This window comes from Periplaneta americana, chromosome 15 (assembly GCF_040183065.1).
Source record: "Periplaneta americana isolate PAMFEO1 chromosome 15, P.americana_PAMFEO1_priV1, whole genome shotgun sequence".
NCBI classification, from domain to species: domain Eukaryota; kingdom Metazoa; phylum Arthropoda; class Insecta; order Blattodea; family Blattidae; genus Periplaneta; species Periplaneta americana.
The window spans coordinates 125682399-125701361 of NC_091131.1; positions in this window are offsets into that span (position 1 = coordinate 125682399).

The window sequence follows — 18963 nt, forward strand, 5'->3', positions numbered from 1 at the left end:
GTTGAAATCTTCATAATACACTGTTTGATGACTACGAAGAGGATAAGTAGGTATAGCTTATTTTATTTCATGGAGTGCAGTTTCATAGAAGGACTTTGCCGACAGACCTTCTACTGCCCACTATCATAAATAAATGTCTTGCTGACGGAAATCTTATCTTCTCTTGTTAGTAACCAATCACAACCCTTGTTCAGAAGAATTGACAGGCTCCCGTCAAATCCACGTGGAGGCAGAGTTGTTGCATCTTTTTCGAATTCCAAGGATCCCGTCAGTCTCACTGTCTCATTTCGAGGGTCACCAGGATTTTGGCATCTGTGCAATGTTAGGACGAGGGGACGGGATGGAATTGTCAGAGGTGTTTGTGTAGGAAGTCATAAATCTGTAAGTGGGTGTTCAAAGGAGCCACCGAACTGCACTCCTTGAAATAAAATGGAGTATACTGTCACTTTTAAATTTAATATTCTCATTGACAGACTTGCCCTGTCCATTCTTTTAAGGTGTCCAAACTGTTGTAAGCTCTTATTTTATAATTTCCGAGCCATACTTGTACCATTAATAATTCAAATCTCCTGAACTTGTGCATAGCTGAAAGCGCCACTACTTCAGGATATAAACAATTAGCTACTTACCTTCTATTTGATAACGTTGTCTTTGCTCCAACTCGGCAATCTCTCTCATTTTCAGCACCCATGCTCTGACGTTTCTGTTAAATGTCGCCAAAGGGTCATACTCGTTGTCCTCTTCAGTGTGTGCGGTAGCCGTTGTCTCAGGAAATTCACTGGATGTTTCTTGTTCAGCTAGAAGACAATGTAATTCTGAGTTGAAACCTTCATAATACACTGTTTGCTGACTATGAAAAGGATAAATAGGTATAGTCCGGATCAGCTTACTTCAAACCCTAAGGGTGAAACCTAACCATTTTCCCCCCATTACTACATATGCTAGTGAATTATGGTGATTTTATAGTTTAGAGGTTGAATTTTATATTGCCAACTTCGTTTCGAATTTCGATACTAACAAATACTACAAATGGTAGTGATTTTGTAACTGGTATGTTGGCAGCTGAGACAACTATCGACAATATTTCTCGGTACTGGAGTTCGATGAAATTAAAATTGTGCTAGATTTCTGAGCCGGTTACTGGAAGCTAGTGAAATTTGAACATACTAATAATTAATTAATATCAGTATTAATATTATTACATATTAGTTATTTTGTGTGTTGCGTTTTGGTTATAATTCAAGATTATAGTCAAGTAAGTTTTCGAAGTTAGTACTAATAATTTCACGTGGTCAAACAAAATATATTTTTAGGTTAGGTCTCGTGAGCCAATTGTTTAGTCAAACCAATGAATTTCCTATTTGCCAGACAAAATACGTGACATGTTGATCCCTTTCCCGTATAGGTTGCCTATGAAAATATGTTACAAAGTATTGAATTATTTAGAATAACCTTCCAACATAAAGTATGGTAAGTACAAAAGTCATTTAGTACGTAGGATCGTGTGATATCTGGTAACAGTTGGCAACACTGATGAGACGGCAATATTTGCTGTTTAGGAACTGTTCTTATGTGACCCTCACTATACTGTCCGGCCGAATGGTTATGTTGCATCCCGGTTTGCACCACTCGTTTCTCCTGTCCTCTCTGAAAGGGCTAGTGCCTGAGTTGTTAGGCTCTTCTCTGCAAATATTTTCTGTACGGGACTGGAAGTTTGCGCAGCATTATACAGCTGTTTAAAGTAGTTTAAAAAAAAAAGGCCCTCGTAAGTAAGTAAATGTCATGTGATTTCCCCCGTTTTGACGACCATGTGACAACCACTCGGATGGACAATAGCATGGCAACATGTACGTCACCAAACTGTTAACAGTAAGTGAATTATAAAAATAAAGTCTGAAAAGAAATCAAAAGATGAAGCACATATCTACGGTTACTTCTAATATAGTTATAACCTCAAAGAAAAATAAATTCAGGGAGCTGAAATAAAGAAAGTTTAGACTTTAATTACAAATGAAATTAATTTATCCATATTCTTTTATTTACAGATGGCTCCTAAATGTTGTATGCCTGTGTGTACCAGCAATTACCAGAGTGCTATAAATGAGTGTTATGTTACAGTTCTCAAATTTATAAATGAAAAGGATAAGTTATGTGGCTGGAAGCTGCTCGTATACCACGAAATGTCTTCACGTTAACAAAGCATTCAGTTGTGTGTATTGAACACTTTGGAGTAAACGAATTAGAGACGGATCTTTATTTAGTCGTATCCCCTATTATAATAACATCACCATGGCATACAAGAAACAATAACAATTCCAAGAAAGAAAATAATAGGCTTATTTTTAAAGTAGATTCATTGACGATAGTAGTAGTCAATGGCTTTATGCATGTAGAATAAAGCAAAGCTTTCAAAAAATAAAAATTTAGATAACATGGAAGAAGAATGGAAGACCTTAACAGACATTTTAAGAAAGATTGCATTTGAAAATATTGGCCTAAAAATTCTAGGCAAAAGAGAAAAAGAGGGATATGGGATGAAGATATCAAAAAGATGATAAATGATAAACGAGAAGGATATCTCCGATTTTTGCAGTTAGTGCATAATAAAAGTATGTGTATAATTTAAAATGCTAAGTCTCGTCACGAAGATGGGGAGTAAACTAAGACACGATCTGGGCACTGGGTGGACATAAGAGCGCTACACCTCACTACAAAAGTATCATGTGTCATGTCATACCGTATTTGCTCGCGTACTTTGCGCCACCGCGTATTTTACGCACCCTAAATTTTAAAGGGTTATTTTGAACTTTAATTTTGCTCCGTGTATTTTCCGCACACATTTTACGCACAATTTTTTTCAGTGAAGTATGAATTTTCCCTCCCTAACTTCCATTGCCAATATTTGCATTCAACGGCATTGTACCCAACTTAACTACCTGCTTCATAAAGAAACCCTAAGGCGCGGTTTCCTCAACCTTTGTTTAATTATAACAGTGTGTTATTCCATTTTAACTGTAAACTTAACAGTTGAAGCATTTCTTCAACTACTGTTAGTACTAACAGACTGTTAAAACCTATGTTAATTTAACTGCCCAATTTCATGCAGTTAAATCATTTAACTCTCTGTTAGCATAGAAGTATCCAATACGGTGGTGCGTTAGATGCTGAACGTATATATCTGCATTATTTAGAAAATGATATCCATGAATACATAAACAGAGCGGATGATTTCTGTGATTTGACAGACCAGAAGTTCATACAAAGGTATAGGCTATTTTCTGCCAAGCCTCACTTTTCGCTTTCAACTTAGATCCGTTTGTTTGTTTATTCTCATTAATTGGTTTATACTGGGAAATAATTTCCAGCAGAAGATTTCTTTCCAACGAAGAGAAATTAGTCCCAAGATTTCTTTTTGTTCCAGTGTTTTCCATTTCATAACAGCAATACCAATATGCCGCTCCACGCTATTGTGATACAGACGAGGAAAGAAGCAGAAATCAAACCTGAGAGAATAGAAAGACTTCTATTCTCTCTGAATCAAACAACGGAAACAAGCGGGAATCGCAATTGACAGAGTTCAGAAAACAGAAGTGAGCCTATACTTGGTTATAGGTTATGGTTAAACTCTAGAATCTCTGGTCCTAACAGAGAGTTAACAAACAGAATGTTAAAATGTGAAATGTAAAGTCGAAGAAACGCAATATTTGTAACAGCAATTCATACTTATAACCAGGCTTAGAGACTTTAGACCCGATACATGAAAATAGTGCGGTTTCAAGTTGGAAAGCAGGACAGTAGTGGGTGGGGACAGTATTGGTAGCGACTGTCGTCCCATGTGCTTTATTTACTCAGTCATACTCATAATGCAGGGAGAGGAGGTACTGTTCTGATAATAAAAACAGCCCCATACACCTAGTTCATTTTGTCAGAAGAGAGGACAGGAGAAATTAGTCTAGTTTTAATCTATGCATGTGGTTATCTATCTGATTAGTCGAAGAATATTAAAAATAACTAGGCCTATGCCAAAAGTGAAAGGCTCTAAGACGCTTTTATTTGTGCGTAGTTCGAAAGTGATTATTTTGAAGTTAATAGGGATCATGTTACATGTAAATTGTGTAATGTCAGACTAAGGAGAGACAAAAAACGATACACTGAGACCTATTGCAACTCCCGAAAGCACATTTCACGTATAGGCCTAGGCCCTAAATATATTTTTGTCTCTTAAGGGGGAAGAAATTCCACCTGTATCAGATTCACTTAGAAATAAAGAATCCGAGTTATTCCTAGATCTATGTGAAATGATGGTGGCTGTAAACATATCATTTAATAAAGTAAACAACCCTAATTTCAAACCTTTCATGGAAAAATATATCAATAGAGTACGGCCTACTGACGCAACGTTGCGGTAGTCTCACTTGAAAAAGTGCTACGATAGAATATTAAGTAACATTATACACCAAATAATAAAATCTGGTTGTCGATAGACGAAGCCACTGATTCAGCTGGCAGGTGTATAGTAAATGTCATGGTCGGAACCCTCGTGACTGACAGTCCAGGAAAACAATTTCTGCTAACTAGTGAGGTTATAGAAAACGTCAATTATTCGTCTATTGTCAACATATTTAACAAGGCAATGGATCTTTTATGTCCTACCGGAGTAAATAAAAAACATATTCTTTCCTTTGTAACGGATGGGACGACATATATGCTAAAAGCAGCGACAGAAATTAAAGACAGTTACTCCAAACTCATCCACTTAACATGTCTAGTCCATGGATACCACTGTGTTGCTGAAGAGATACGGGCATTCTTCAATGATGTAGATTGTTTCATCGCTAACAGCGAAATAATATTTTTAAAATTTTCTTCGCGAGTGCTAACATTCAAGAAAATTGCACCCACTGTTCCTCTGCCTCCACAGCCTGTTACTCGCTGGGGAACATGGCTTAACGCAGCAATTTATTATATCAAATATTTCTATATAATACTTCAGGTTATCAACTCCTTCAAGGAAAACTGTTCTGCAGTGAAGATTGTAAAATCCCTGGATTTGACGACCTTGAAGATTCATTTGGATTTCATGGAACATAATTTTGCTATTGTCCCTAAATTAAACTTCTTGAAACGTTGAACCAAGAAATGCCTGAAGCTCCAAAATTAATTGAGAAAATGATGAAAGTAATACATCAAGCATCCGCTACACTAGCTAGTAATCATGTTAAACAGAAATTAAACTCAGTTTTGTGTTAAAACAGTGAATATGCGATATTCTGTGACATAAAAAACATGCTAGCAGGGAAGAAGTCTACGGACACTTCTGGGTACCGAAGATAGATTTCAATGATTTAGTGTTTTATCGTTTTGCACCCATTACATCATGTGATGTAGAGCGGAGCTTCTCCTAATATAAAATGTCTTGCCGACTACTGAAGAAAATTTAGTTTTGAGACCTTGAGAATGTGTATTGTAATAAACGTGTTAAACGAACGTAAATTCTCATTACTTATATTGGATAATTTATATTGTATATATTGCGGGGATACCATGTATTGTACATCATAAATTGTGTATGTTGTGTATGATTATTATGTATGTTGTGTAAGTATTGCACATGTGCTTACGAAAGGAGCCAAAAGAAAATGCATATTAATTTATTTTGAAAATTTCGCTTTATAGGTTTTCATTTTAATTTACGTAAAGATTAATTTTTTGTTCCTACAGAATTTTTCTTCTCTAACAATCATTTTATTTTAATGTTTGATAAATTAGTTGTCTTTCTTTGGAACGTCACTGTACAGCACCAGCAGACTGGACTGGACTGGACTGGACTTGGTTTCATGTACACGTCTCTCCTTCTGCCGACTCCCATCCACCTCAAACACAGTGACAAAGCTGCCTATAGTATGGACTTAGTAAACTTATTCTATCGAGACCAAAATCTCGATGTCTGCTTATAACTTACAGTTAATTAACGCTATGTTAGGTGCATTATAACCAGGGAACGGATTTATATGGACTAAAAATATATGAAATATGTAAATATATATGTAGTTATTTTTACCAAAATATGGAATTAAATATGGATTTTTACCAAAATATGGAATTAAATATGGACTTAAAATTATAAAAAAAATGACTATGTACGTTAAATATTGGTACATTTTAATCAAACTAAACAAAAAATATAATGGACGTACCTTATCTTCCAATGTAGTTTCAACAAAACACAATTTTTATTGTCTGTTACCATAACAATAGGTTACAAACATTTCTTTCAAGTGCTGAAAAGTGAATCTTCTTCTATTGTCTCTGAGGATAGATTTATACTGACTAAAAGAGCGTTCGACGTCACAAGAAGTAACTGGTACATAATTCAATTTCACAATGTCTGCTGGGGATAAGTCCAAGTTAATCTTCACTGTTGATTCACCACTCATCACAGCAACAACCTTTTGTAGTTCTTCATATCCAGGGTTTTTTGAAAGTACAGTGTCCACCTTAGCTCTTACTGCATCTGCAACTTTACCTCTACCACGATTCAGTTGTTCCACAGTACTATTTATAATTTCAAAACTTTCAGATAGTGAAAGGTGCCTATTTTGGAGACTTTTGAGCGTTTTTATGATGCATGAAAATGTATGCTGAATGTGAGCTAAGTCATTCTTCACACTTATGTCACAGGTAACTGTTTTCGCAGTATCAATTGAGACTGCATCTTCAGAGTCCAATGCAAGGAGAACATTGTTAATAGAGTCTATATGTTCGGCATAATATTCAACTGCTTCTAGCCATGTACCCCATCTAGTTAAAATTGGCTTTGGTGGCAATGGAATTTCAGGGTACATTTCTTTCAACACGTTAACTCTACTGGGAGCTTTGAGAAATACTTTTTTCACTGATGAAATCAACAAATCTACTTTAGGGAAATTGTCTCTGACCACTTCTGCCACACGATGAAATGCATGCGCCACACAAGTAAAATGAGTCAATTTAGGATATACAACAGATAATGCTTGTCCAGCTTTGACCATATAAGGGGCAGCATCGCTAATAAAGAATAACACATTATCGTACATAATACCCTTTGGCCACAGGATACCCATAGCTTCGTTGAACAGTTTAACTATAGTTTTGTTATTGCACTTTTCTAGAACATCACAATGTAAAAGAATTCGTTCAGAATATTGTTCACTTAACAAACCGATAACTACATTACCAACAAGTCTACCTTCTTTGTCGGGAGTCTCATCAATGGAAACCCAAATTGAACTATCTTTAATTTCATCTCTTATCTTCTGTATTGTCTCATCGTAGATGGATGGAGCATACGTCTTCCTAAGTGTTGACTCATCCGGGATTGTATGTTGAGTATATTTTTCAAGGAATTCCCTGAAGACCTTATTCTTTAGTTTGTAGAGAGGAATATCAGCAGAGATGAGAGAACGGCACAGGTCGATGTTAAACTCAGATCTTACATTCGATGTTGTTGGTTGTGTTAAAAACAATTGTCTCTGCTTGGAATTTAGTTGTTTGTTGGCCTGATGTTTACTAGTTGTAATGTGTTGTTGCACCAGGAACTTTTGTGTAGATGATACTGCACACTGACACAAATTACAAAATAATATTTTATTGTCAGTTGATAAACCATCTTCTTTAAATTCTGAAATGTAACTTGTTAGTTTTGATTTTAAATTGACTGAATGACGTACTTTTGGCATATTTACCGTCTTTATAGTATGATTTACAAAACTGAACCTATGTGTACTCTGACTGGCATTTAACTGTTGAGCTGCACAACTGAAGTCTGTTAAAAATTTTAAATTAAATTAATACAGTTTTGTAACTTACTTTCCCATTGTTGATAGGACTGCTAATTTTCAAATAACTCTGATGTTAAAGGGATTACTGAACATGTGTTTAAATCTCTATTGTTGAAATGTATTTTTAAAAGTTAATGGAATTTTGTTTTGTTTTATTGTTAAACCTAATATAATATGGACTGTTTTATATGAAATATGGAAAATATATGGAAATTAACGAAAATATGTACTAAACTCTAAAATATGGAAAAATATGGAAAATAAAAGTAGGATTTTTCAACCCTACACATTGTGAAACATAAAGATAATGCAAAATATAAATTATATTAGCTTTATAAGTAAATATGTATTTACATATAAATCCTTTCCCTGATTATAACAAAGGTTGAAGAAACCGGGCCTAAATAACATTACTTCAGCACTGATGCTTGTCCTTGTAAATTACTCCAAAGGGCAGTGAATGTAACTAGTTTTATTGTTTAACATGTATAGTGCAGTTGTCACAGCAACATGAAGAATGCATCGATGAACCATCTGTAGGCCTATAAACTCGTACAATTTGCTCAATTAAAGACTACCTATTGAGAATGCTACGTCTGCTATGTACTTTGCATTCATTATGATTGTCATATACCCAATTTAATTATTATTTATAATTCAGGATTACCAGTAGTCTTAGGTGACAAATGTACTGTATTCTTAATTACCATATACTTGAATAAAACCCAGATCAAGAAGTCTAATTTAAAAAATTCGAATATTTTACGCACCCTAATTTTTCAAACAGCCAAAGTACATTAAAAAGTACGCAAATTACGCGAGGAAATATGGTATATATGGTGTCATGTTATAGCATATCAATAGTATAAGTAAAAAACCTGATAAGTCACGTTTTACTGTTTTTACAGGACAGCAAGTTAAAAGTTTCAAGATCCATTACATTGTATTATCTTTGGTTGCGTGAGTGAGTTGTTGAAATTTTAAAGGAAAATAAACTAGGGGCGGCTTATTCTGCAATTGTTTGTGAACTTAAACTAACATTTCCTACCACTACTTCCTCTCTATTCGCAAGAGGATAAAGACATATGTGAGAAACCAGTAGCGACTCGCCGTCAAGAAAATAGGTGAAGTGCTGTTCACATAAAGAAATGCATGAACAGTTTTACCAATATAATGAGTAGGCCTACTATTCGTAACCTACGTATAATAGTTCTAGAACACATGCAAACAGGAAAACTAATTTATTTCAGGACTCACCTCATTTCTTTCATACAAAGGTAATCCTCCTATCTTTTAAAGCAGCAAACCGTCGGTGATGTCTTCATAAAATCGATGGCTCAGAAAGAGACTGTTACAACTCAAAAAATTCACTTTTTGAGTTATTACCATCATTTGAACACTTCAATTGAGAACTATGCTATGTGTAATTGTTACAACTCTAAAAATTTCCTAGTGGGACATAAATGCACATATAACAGTTTTAAAATTATGCTATTTAGTCTTTTTCTCAATTGGAAAGTGTTATATTTTGCGTTGTAACAGTTTTCCATTCTCAACTGCAAACATTGTTGCTAAAAGCAATGTTCCATTTTGACTTGTAACACTTTCGCATTGAAAATATCCATGCTTCGAGTTTAGATTTGGCACATCTCATGATAAGTTCATACAATAATGATAGCATAATACTGGCTGCTTTGTTTAAAAACAATGTTATTATTAATTTTGTCTTCACCATCGACGTAGTATTGAAACATTAATCATCGTGAATATTCTTATACATCAGTATTTAATTCACATAATATTTCATTTTATATCTCTAAGAAAGGTTAATGCTGTGTATATACAGCATGTAAGAATACGTGTAATACAGAAACAGAGAAATTAACTGCAAGAAAGTTACAATAGACATATAAAAGAAGAAGCAACATTAAGGGCTACAAAGACTAAAGATATTGAATCAGAAAACAGGATCCAAGCAAAGCTGTGTGCTGCTTTGATCTCCAGGCAGCTCTTCCTTCACATTGTGGTGAGTGTTCCTCTTAATATTATAAAAGGAAACTGTCCTGTTACAATCGCACAATGTATGACATCGCAAACAGCCAGGGCCATTGTTATTTTTGGCATGAGGGCTTGGCCAAAAGAGGTTCAAAAGAGATTGGCACATGCCTCTATAATTTCTTATTTCTTTGCCCAGCACAGTAACAAACCAGGTAATTATGTTTTCTGACAATTGTATTTGGCAAGACAAGAAAAAAATTCATTGCCTCATTATTTCTCTACTGCGTAACTAACCTGTGTTAATGTCATAACACAGAAATTTTTAGTCACAAGTCATACCTAGAATGAGAATGACTATGCATTCTACTGTTGAAGGAGGGGAGAAGAGTTATTAAAGAAGGACTTATATTACTGCCAACGCAGTGGATACCAGTACTGAAATTTCCCAAGAAAAAAGGCAATATATACAGGGACATCACTTTATTTTTACCAACATTTTTAACATTAACCTGGCTATACTCGGAAACACAGTTGCCCCCTTCCATTACAGGAGTTTGATGTTACTAGTGCAATATGTAAACAAATCATTTTACTAGGTATAGGAAGAGAGAAAAGTAGTGTATCCATTTATGTTGTAGGGAAATAGGATATTACGATTTTCAGTTTGATCATCACTTTTACGGAATTTATCAAAATACAGTAGAGTAGTAACATTTTTTTTTTTTTTTCAAAAACTCAACTTTTCAGGCGGCTATGTTCGTTATGTAATGTCTACTTTATTTAGCATATTAATTATTGATGTTAACATACAATATAGAGAGTGAATGTAAATTGAGGGGGTCATAAGTAAAGGGCTGTAAGTGCACTTAAGTTACTTTTGAGAAAATGGGGTTTAAATATTGAAGCTTTCGTAAAATCGGTGAAATTTTTATTTAAATTTTAATGTGTGATGCGATTAAAATATGTCTTTGCCACTAAAATTTTAGATACTTTAGCTTACACTGGATGCACTTAACTCATGTTATTACAAATATCACTAGCATTCCTTTGCTTCTAGCCACCTCAATTCAAAATAAGCTAATCTGAATTTTTAAACAAGTTGCTGAAAATGGTTGCCGTTCATTACAATGCAGGCTTCAATTCAGTACGCATATTATTAAAAACATTTTGAAGCATATTCTCTGAAATTGAATTTATCGTTTCTTGAATATAATTTTTTAGTACGATATTATTAATATAGGTTCTTTCTTCTATAGAAAACACAATCATATTTATGAAACACACTATACACTGCAGTGTTTACTTCACTGCTTGAAGACTTCGAATGCAACAGCGGCCGTAAGTTTGTGTGTCTGACGGGAGCAAGGACATTAGTGAAGGGGTAAGAGTGAAGTACATGCAGAAATGCAGGTACAATAAAAATGCAAGTAAAAATAACATTATGTCCCTGTACCAAGTCAATGAACTAGATACACCAGATATCTTAGATTTGAAAGACTTAACACAACAAATGGGAAATAATTTTTCCAGAAATAAAGATGGTGATAACATAAACCAGTCTACTATGAAGATCGTGGAGGGTCAGAAAACAGGATCCTTTCGCCATCTTCTATAAACACTCCTATGAACAAGATGATTTCGAAAAAATAAGTAGTCGACAAAGACGGAAGCGCAAGTCTTCTCTAGCAATACGAAAGCCAGTATTTTCTTCGCCTCCAGGGATAGATGTGGGGGGAAAATTTGCTTGATCTGTGTAAAAGTTTGAAAGTTTCCAATGGTGTTGAAGAAAATAATGCTACATTTGAATAACAACCAAACATGTTTTTTCTCACTACATGTTGATGTTTAGTTGACTGTCCGAAGACAGGTTTGAACCTCATAGGCCTAAGTTACACCAATAAGGCATCACTCATGAGGCAACTAGGCTACATGATGCAATTTATTTCTTGTTATTGTTGTAGTCATCCTGGTTGGTGTAATTTATTTCTTTTATTGTTGTAGTCATCCCCATATCAACCAATATCATTTTGTGTTTCTAAATCCACATTTGACATATTTTTCCATTGTATTATCTAAATTTATTACAGAGTGTTGTAAGGAAAAACCTGTTGCAAGTAATAATATATTATGGAATACTGTTATATCTGAGAAATTTTGTCACAATATTTCAATGCGAAACTGTTACAACTAAAAAAAATGTCACATACAAGTTACATAAAACAAATAACGACAAAATTAATATTTCAATAAACTTTTATAACAATAATGATTATTAAGGAGCGGATTCCTATGTAATTAAATATTATTTTTGCGTGTGATAAAACACAATTAACAAAATAAAAAATTCCGAACATGAAGTTTCAAATTTAAAACCCGAATTTTATTTCACATAAAAACACATATTTTCACAAAAAAAAAATTATGTAAATACATATTTTCAAGAAATCTATTATAAACACAAATCTTGGAGTTTTTTTACTTACATAATTTTTACAAGAACTTTGAAACATTTTAAAACTAAATCAATTATGTCACTCAGAAGTACATTATCTTTTTAAGAATTCCTACTTGCTTCGTGTTTCCAACCACTGTGTGGTGTATCCGTGATACATTTTTTGTAATAGTATCGCCTCAAGTTCTGAGAACTGCTAGGCAGCATATCAGTATTGTTATAAGAGAATAAATTAACATGGACAAGGAGGAGAGATCTTGCAACACATAATTAGGAATGTTTATTGCTGCTGAAGATGATTTCATTCCACGCTTTGTTTGTGAAACACGACAGATAAGAGCTCGGGTATGAACTTTATTGAATTTAAACAAATCTCTCGTCTCTCGCGTCAATCCATATCCTTCAAGATATACTGAAAGATGGTTGTTTAAAAAACGATTTGGCTTTCCTATTAGCAAATCTAAGCTTTTTGTGAGACACCATAAAAAACTCGAAACATCCAAAAACCTGTTGTCTGAAACAAGGAGGTGCGTGCCATGAAAATTAAACTAGACTCGCTACCACGTTCAGAAGTACAAGTAGTAAGGGACAAATTCCAGAATGTGTTTGGGAAAAACAGTGGATATAAAAAAATGTGTAAAGTTGCTCAAGTATTGGAGGGGGTGCCTGTAGGTGAAATTGACGGTGTTTGTGTTTGTGACATTCCTCTCTTTAAATATGCACGTCTGACGTCCTGTGATGTGGAAAGATCGTTTTCACAGTATAAGTCGTTGTTCAGAGATAATCGGCATGCATTTGTGATGGAGAATTTGGAGATGACCTTTGTTGTTCACTGCAATTCTTGGCCAACTACTAGCACTCAAGTGTGGTTGGTGAATACCTAGTAACATTTTTTTTCACAAGCTAAGTAAGGTATTTTTGTCATATTTAAAAGAAATATTTTTTTTTATTTTTAGCAAATATTTTCGTACTTTTTAGCACATAAAAAATAAATATATTTAAATTTTTTAGCACATAAAAATCCGCTCCCTAATGCTTACATATACCAATTTTCATTGTTGTGCCATGATTCTCTGATTTACCATCTACAATGGAAAACTTTAAATGGCTCTACTGAAAAATCTCTATTTTTGAGTTGTAACAGTCTCGTTCTGAGGCATTGAAATGTCTGAGTTTAACTGAGGGTGGACAGTATATCTCTATGCAAAGCTATGGGGCTATTGATGAAAGTCTCTCCTGTGATATAGCATTCCGAGTGAAATTTTCAATGTTTTCAAATAGAAAAGCTTCTTTCATCGGAAGAAATTTTAAAGTTATTTTATACAACTTCTCTATTTTCTTAGCACTTTTTAAAACAAAGAACAAATGGAACTGTACATCGTCAAGAATTTAAAACATCTTTTTATCCTCATATTTAAGTCTACAAAACGACATTTCCAATAAATTACAAAGTGTGTCATTTTCGGGATAAATATTTCGCACTCATTTATCAACATTTTCTATGTACTGGTACCTAAGTACTCGTATTTGTATAATAGCTATAATGATTAAACATAAGATGTAGGATTAATACACAATATACACTTATCACTAATATACTCTAAATACATTAAATAAGTTAATATATACGTACTCAGTATTAAACTACTTGTCGCTCATTTGCGATAAGAGAGGCACAACTCAAAATTTTTCATTTTTGAGATTCTTACAAAAATGAACTCTAAAAGTAGTATATTTTTATCGTGAATAGCGACAAATACATGATTATATTATTTTTCGCCCAGATTTCAGATGTGTCTTTATTAAATTTTTTTAATCAAACAAAATCATTACAACAACAAAGACTTAATTTTAGTTGTTACGAAGCATTCAAACTGAAACGTTTAAATCTTTTCATGAAGAGTGACAGAATTTGTGTTGCGTCTTTTCATTGAATAACTTTTTTTCAGCGACAAGGAATTATTCTAAGTTGTGTCATTATTTTAGATAAGTAGCAAATAGGTATTTAACTTCCCTTATCATCAGTAAGCTTACATTTAATATTGTGACGGTATTTATGATTAAAACTATTTTAATTTAATAATTATTTAATGTTATGTCTGCCTATTTGAAAAGTATAATAACGTTTTACCTTTATTTTTTAATAGAGATCGTAATTTTTTTACACGGAAATGAGTCAATTACGTTCCTATCTAATTCTAAAGCTGTCAAAACAAACAATTTTAGAAAATGATGTCTGGCAGCTTCAATACGAAGGTTAGTTCAGTAATATACCGCAAATTTTATCAAGATGATTATCCATAAATTCTTGATAACTGGACACACTCAGGACGAAGATGATAGTGCCCTTTCAATGATCGAGAGCGAAGTAAAACGTGTGTCCAAAACTGGTCCGATTTACACTCCACATCATTTTGTCTCTATTGTTAAAGCTGCAAAAAAAAAAAAAAAAAAAAACAGGACTGATCTACAAAACCAAGGAAATATCTCATAAGGACATTTTCAATATCAAGAATCTAGGAACAAATTACAAGAACGCAAATTACTTCAGGAACACAAGGAAAATCAACGAAGTAAAGGTTTTGACAGTGCATCAAAGTCATCCATTGTCATTTTTCTACAAAACATTGTATTTCGACGAAGAATTTCAAGAAGTACAACTAAAAAAATGTTCTTCAAGAAGTAAAACCAAAACCGAGACTCCAGAATTGCCACAAGTTTATAATGAAAAAATAGGAAAAAGGCAGATTTACTAGATCTGATTAAACCGAATCACATTCCAAGCTTCTACAGTATAAAGAATTCTTTGAATCTCTGAAAGTGTAGAGAGCTGTTGTGAACTGTATTGAAAGTGTTGTGCTGTAGTTTATGTTTACTGGGCAATTTATTTCTAAAATAATTTTGTGTAAAGAATTTAAGATTTTGTGTAATGATTTCTCAATCTAGATTGTCGCTGTTATATTATTTTTCTAACATAATTCATAGTCTTGTATTTAAAAATAGTCTTTAAATTATACGGTTAATTATACAATATCATTTTTATAAAAAGTTATTACATTCGTTTGTCAATACAACAAAATCTGTGTTAAAATTTAAATTTATTAATGAATGCCACAGAGCATCCTTATAATATTATTGTGTAATGACATGCCAATAAATTATTCCATTGCATTACTTTATCGAAAAATTACTTTTCTACAAACAAAATATTTGTGCAGTTATTATACAATAAAATTGCAATAATTGTACAATTATTGTACGTCAGGTAAATATTCTCACTGTCATAACTAAAGACAGACATATATTTATTTAAAAAAAGAACGACACAACTTAAAATAATTGTTGAAATTATTGAAATTAATTAATAATAATGGTACCTACTATGCGCTACAACACTAGAAATATAATAAAAAAGGTAAAGGTATCCCCGTAACATGCCATGAAGGCACTTGGGGGGCATGGAGGTAGAGCCCCATGCTTTCCATGACCTCGGCACTAGAATGAGGTGGTGTGGTCGGCACCACGCTCTGACCGCCTTTTACCACCGGGAAAGACCCGGTACTCAATTTTGTAGGAGGCTGAGTGAACCTCGGGGCCGTTCTGAAAGTTTGGCAACGAGAAAAAATCCTGTTACCACCTGGGATCGAACCCCGGACCTTCCAGTCCGTAGCCAGCTGCTCTACCAACTGAGCTACCCGGCCGCCCTAGAAATGTAATGCATGTGCAAAATTGCATTCCGTTTGAAAAAAAACATGTGCCTATAATTTGACTTTTAAGAATATGAAAATTTTAAAATGCTTCTTCTGTAAAATTAACACTTTTTAAGTTGTGTCACTCTTATCGCAAATGAGCGATGTGTATATTTACGCGCGCGTTAAACTTTCAAATACAAGAGCTTGAACAAAACTGGCGAGCTTATGAGAAGAAATCATACACGCCGCGGAAAACAACTTTTAAACTTGCTAATGTATGTGTGGTGTATTCCTGATAAAATAACATAAAGCCAGCTAATTTACCACTGCAGGGGTGGCTGCTAAGACACAGAGAATGAGAATACTATTCTCGAGTCAGGTAGTACATACTGTAAAATTTCACAGTCTTTGAACAATAGCCCCCGGCCTTGGAGACCATCTTCAACCCTACTATATTATTAGCACCGTTAGATCTACAAAGTGATTACTCCACCTACAAGTCTGACAGTTCTCCGTAACCGTAACTGAAAGACTCAGAAACACACTTCACTCACACTACAATCTTTCTTTTGTGCGTGACGTCACGTTACCATGGAAACCAAGTGCTGTATGAGAATGGGAGCCCAAATAATTTCACCTCTACAGTATTGTAAGTTTCAATAGTCACCGCTCGGCGCTCGTAACAGTTGACATTATTCTATTCAGAGGACGGTTACAGGTACTATTTATACAACTAAACACTATTCATAACGACTGAAAAGAAAACTTATTTCATTTTATAAATACGGTACCGGTAATAACTACAAATAATTATTAATACGAGATGAAATTGTGTTTTACACATAAATAGGTGAAGTAGTACATCACTTACTTCACCTGAATAACCGCCCCTGTGAGAAACTCTATACGCGAAGAGCGAATGTCACGGTCGGAAGTTTTGAAAATGAAAAACCTTTCATTAAGGAACTGTCCCAACAATTTCGATTTTACGATGTCGTCATAGACGAGTTTCACAATCAAAACGGGAAGGTCACTCAGCAGTTTAAATTACAGATGAGTAGTTAATTTTTTTTTTCTAAATATAAACTTTTATTTAGTTACTGCTTTCCTACTTTGAAATATTACTAGGCGGCACTGTTGTGAACAATAACTTACCTGCAGGAGGAGTCTGAGTAGTTGGTGTTGTCGGAGCAGATACTGTTGCCGTAGTGGATGGTATTGTCTGCGTCTCTGCATGGTTGTTGTCGATCATCTTGGTTACCTGTGTTGCTGCTTCCGTCTTCTTCTTCGTCACTGCTGTTTCTATGAGAAAAAAAAAAGTAATAGGCCCTTGAATATTCTAATTTCCAGATACAATAAACTGCGCATACTTAGAAACATAGAGCATAGGTCACAAGCTATCGCTAAGGGACTTATTGAAATTCGCTCTGTTTCGAGTGCTGTCGTATACCGTTCTGAAATGCACTAGAGAAAATACGAAGAAAATGGATTTGTTGTATAAGTGATATAAACGACCCAGTTGAGAAGGAAACAACTGAAAATTTAAAGTTTTGAGGGAACTACATTTTAAAGCAATATGTTGCTGTGAGAAACCAAAGGATCGTTGAAATTACTCCAGAATTCCGTTAATAATGTTTCATATAGCTATACTATAAGTTTCAATTAATTAAAATGTCTTAAATGGATTTCAAAGAGATACGCTATCATCATTATTTTTAACTTTGCTCTAGAGTATGCTATTAGGAAAGTCCAGGATAACAGAGAGGGTTTGGAATTGAACGGGTTACATCAGCTGCTTGTCTATGCGGATGACGTGAATATGTTAGGAGAAAATCCACAACGATTAGGGAAAATACGGGAATTTTACTTGCAGCTAGTAAAGAGGTAGGATTGGAAGTAAATCCCGAAAAGACAAAGTAGGCTATAAGATTATGACTCGTGATGAGAATATTGTACTAAATGGAAATATAAAAATGGTAAATTTATCCTTTGAAGAGGTGGAAAAATTCAAATACCTGTGAGCAACAGTAACAAATATAAATTATACTCGGGAGGAAATTAAACACAGAAATAATATGGGAAATGCCTGTTATTATTCGGTTGAGAAGCTTTTATCATCCAGTATGCTGTCAAAAAATCTGAAAGTTAGTATTTATAAAAGAGTTATATTACCGGTTCTTCTTTATGGTTGTGAAACTTGGACTCTCACTTTGAGAAAGGAACATAGGTTAAGGGTGATTGAGAATAAGGTTCTTAGGAAAATATTTTGGGCTAAGAGGGATGAAGTTACAGGAGATGGAGAAAGTTACATAACACAGAAATGCACCCATTGTATTCTTCACCTGACATAATTAGGAACATTAAATCCAGACGTTTGAGATGGGCAGCGCATGTAGCACATATGAGCGAATCCAGAAATGCATATAGAGTGTTAGTTGGGAGGCCGGAGGGAAAAAGACCTTTGGGGAGGCCGAGACGTAGATGGGAGAATAATATTAAAAGGATTTGAAGGAGGTGGGATATAATAGAAACTGGATTAATCTTGCTCAGGATAGGGACCGATGGCAGGCTTATGTGCGGGCGGCAATGAACCTCCGGGTTCCTTAAAAGACAGTAAATATGTAAGTAAATATTCATGCATTTAGTTACTGCTTTCCTACTTTGAAATATTGCTATGTGGCACTGTTGTGAACAATAACTTACCTGCAGGAGCAGTAGTTGGTGTTGTCTGCGTCCCTGCGTTGGTCGTCATCATCACCTCGGGCAGCTGTGTTGCTGCGTCCCGCTTTCCCTTCCTCACTGCTGTTTGTATCAGAAAAAAGTAATAGGCCCTTGAATATTCTAATTTCCAGATACAATAAACTGCGCATGCCCAGAGACATAGAGCATAGATCACAAGCTATCGCTAAGGGACTTATTGAAATTCGTTCTGTTTCGAGTGCTGTCGTATACCGTTCTAAAATGCACTAGAGAAAATACGAAGAAAATGGATTTGTTGTAT